This window comes from Coenobita brevimanus, chromosome 45, assembly GCF_032717465.1.
Source record: "Coenobita brevimanus isolate Jiangsu-jjx chromosome 45, ASM3271746v2, whole genome shotgun sequence".
In the NCBI taxonomy this organism is placed as follows: domain Eukaryota; kingdom Metazoa; phylum Arthropoda; class Malacostraca; order Decapoda; family Coenobitidae; genus Coenobita; species Coenobita brevimanus.
This window is the reverse complement of record NC_136998.1, coordinates 16,427,022-16,430,866: the sequence shown is the minus strand read 5'-3', so window position 1 is coordinate 16,430,866 and position 3,845 is coordinate 16,427,022.

Below are 3,845 nucleotides of genomic sequence, written 5' to 3'. Positions count from 1 at the left end.
ACTGAATAAGCATACACATAGTTAAAGAGATAATGGCAATCTAGCGATGAACATAGCGTTGGTAATGCTGCGAGATGGATGGAACTCAATTCTCCCAACGTGTCCAAACGCTTCATCCCACTTCCACCCCTCTTGCTTACCGCCCTCCCTCCCCCAAGTTTAAACCCCTCCCTCCCCGTACATGGCAGTGACTACAGTTTAGTAGAAAGTGGCTGTATTTGCTTTACGTTTGTCTATGCATCGTGTCCCTGAAGGGAACGAAATAAAATACGGTATAAGAGATTTACGTAATAACTAGTGGACAGCCACTTTCATGGTGTCATCCAAACACTATCACCCACCCTCCCCCTTACGCCATATTCAGCGTGAGGTGGCGGAGGGGGTAAGGGGTAATACTATGCGAGTCTTTCATATGTTGGACAGTTTGTTAACCAGTCTAGTGTGAGAATCATTCCACTGCCAGTCTATGGTGCTGGACGTACACCGCATGATTTTGTGCCACCCATCAGAAAGGAAGGCATGCACAGGGGTTTCTGATGCATTTTACCAATACCACACTAATACACGATATACAATCATGGTCAGGAATTTTTGTGTAAAATTTAAAGCGGTGATTATAACACACGGACAAACAATTTTGGGAACGTGACATGTCAATCAGAACAAATTACAGGGAATCACTCCACCCTTCATCTTTCCATTCGGTTCCCGCAACGCCCATCTCAACAGTTACTTCAAGAAACAAGGGATGAGGCTATGGCACACCTAATGTCTGACTTGGCTCATATCTCTGACTGGGGTAAAAATAATATGGTTGTCTTTAATGCATCTAAGACTCAGTTCTTACACCTATCAACCCGACAAAATCTTCCACAGGTATACCCACTAATGTTTAATAATATTTAGATTAATCCTGCATCATCCTTGAACATGCTTGGGGTTTCATTTACTCGGGACTTATCTTGGAAAGATCATATTACATCTCTTGTAAAATCTGCTTCCAAGAGATTGGGTGTGCTAAGCCGACTCCGCTCTTTCTTTACCCCTGCACAATTGTTGACTCTATACAGGGGTTTGATCCGCCCCTGTGTGGAGTACAACTCTCATGTGTGGGGAGGCTCCCCACATACAGCTCTTCTCAATAGGGTGGAGTCAAAGGCTTTTCGTCTCATTAACTCTCCTCCTCTTACTGACTCCCTTCAACCTCTGTCTCTTCGCCGCACTGTTGCATCTTTATCTCTTTTCTATCGCTACTTTAATGGTCACTGCTCCTCTGAACTGTCTGCTTGCATTCCTCCACCTCTACGACGGGCGCGTAGCACCCGTCTGGCAGCAAACTCTCATCCCTTTTCTGTCCAACTCTCTAATGCAAGAGTTAACCGTTACTCCCAGTCTTTCATTTATGCAACAGGTCAGCTCTGGAACTGTCTCCCTCTGTCTGTATTTCCTCCTGCCTATGATCTCCAGTCTTTCAAACGTAGTGTGTCCAGGCATCTCAAAATGATCGGATCTTGAATTTGGCTCTCTATTGTATTTTGTTTTTCTCTTGGAGGGAACTGTTACTGCGGGCTCATGGCCTTTGGTTCCTTCTTCCTCGCATAAAAAAAAAAAAAAAAAAAATGTGTTTGTTTGTTTGTTTGTTTTGAAATGTTGAAGTATTCCTGGCCACGACTGTACTTACTTCACATGAAACACAAGAGGACATACTTGTGATTCATCCAAGTACGGGAAAACAATGATACTCTTATTTACCTTTCTTTGTTATATTTTACGGTGACAGTACACAGTAACCTGTCCCAGGTTTTAGGCATTTCCTTTCCACCTTATTTAAGCAGCGTAAACATACTGTACATATGAAAACATGTCAAAAAAATAATTTTATCAGTGTGTAAAATACCTGTACATCATGCTTATGTAATAGGCCCATGTCTAACAAAACAAGAGACAACATGTACACATACGTTATGAGTATGAATTACAGAACGTAAACACACACACGCACACACACACACACACACACACACACACACACACACACACTAGAAATATGTATCCAACACAGGAATGGAGTATTGGTAATATCCTATCAACATTAGGATTCTGTTTTAAACTCACCCATGGCTAATTACAGCATGTGCTCATGTGACCGCCACCTAGCTCAATACATAAATTACAGAGACGGATCATAGACTGGCGAACACGTCCCAACAAACCTGGCGTATTGCGAATTTGATCACAAGCTCCCTGGATTCGAGCGAGTAAATCTTTCCCCGTGTCGACTGGTGTTGCATACACATGGGACTTAGGTGACCCCATTGGAAAAAAAAAATCTACAGGGTTTAACTCTGCGGTGCGTGGTGGCCCGCCATTTGCAATCAGCCTGCCATGAAATGCACGATGTAAAAAATCACGTAAATTATGACCATTGTGAGAAGGGACTCCATCGTGCATAAACTACGTTGCTGAGCGTGTGGCTATTGACATATTTTCGTGTAAACATGGTAAAATGTTCTGTAGGATATCTATGAATATTTCCCCTGTCAAATGGCCATGAAGTACATGAGGACCTAATAGGAAATCGCCAAGCACACCACACCACACACTAATAGAGAACCTCTGGTGATGTCCTCTTTCCCAAGTCATTATGTGGGTTTTTCTCATCCCAAATATGTACATTATGGGTAATAAAGATACGTGTCTTGGTGAGGGATGCTTCATCAAAATAATAGTAAACTGCAATAATCGTCATGACGTGATGTTTGGTTTATTTTATAAACCACTTGCTGAACTGTGGTCGTCTTCGAATGTCAGCCTCATTTAATGCTTGTACTCTGGAAATGGTGTGGATAAAGCAGCTGTTCATGTAACATTCGCTGTACTGATTGACTAATCCCTACATCATGCGCAACTGCACGAGTGCTAGTCCTAGGGTTATCACCAACGGACTCCAACACCTTCTCCTCAATGTGTGGTGTACGAGTAACCCGAAATCTACCAGCGTCATACCTAAATGGGAAGAATCTGCCACATTCTCTAAGCCGTCTGTGTATAGCTGAATATGTTGATTAACGTGGGTGACGTTCCCCTGGGAAACGTTGCGCATACAAGTACAACCTCTCTGCTTCTCTATTTCTTCTACGTGCTGCTCCGTAACTAATGTGCATACATGTAGTTCTTCGAAGGTGTAGCGTTCCATCCTTGATAACTGTGATGGTAAATATGGGATAACCATTACAAACATCTTCGTGAGGCATACCAAACTGTTTGCCTAACACCACCTAATAACTTCAACAAACAAGGGATGAGGCTATGGCACATCTAGTGTCTGACTTGGCTCGTATCTCTGACTGGGATAAAAATAATCTTGTTTTTAATGCATCAAAAACTCAGTTTTTACACATATCAACCCGACATAATCTTCCACTAATGTTTAATAATATCCAGCTCAAACCTGCATCATCCTTGAACATGCTTGGGGTTTCATTCACTTGGGACTTATCTTGGAAAGATCATAATACATCTCCCGTAAAATCTGCTTCCAAGAGATTAGGTGTGCTAAGCCAACTCTGTATTTTCTATACCCTTGCACAGTTGTTGACTTTATACACTGGTTTTATTCGTCCCTGTTTAGAGTACAACTCTCATGTGTGGGGAGGCTCCCCGCATACAGATCTTCTCAGTAGGGTGGAGTCAAAGGCTTTTCGTCTTATCAACTCTCCTCCTCTTACTGGCTCCCGTCAACCTCTGTCTCTTCGTCGCACTGTTGCATCTTTATCTTTTCTATCGTTACTTCCATGGTCACTGCTTCTCTGAACTGTCTGCTTGCATCCCTCCACCTCTATGAC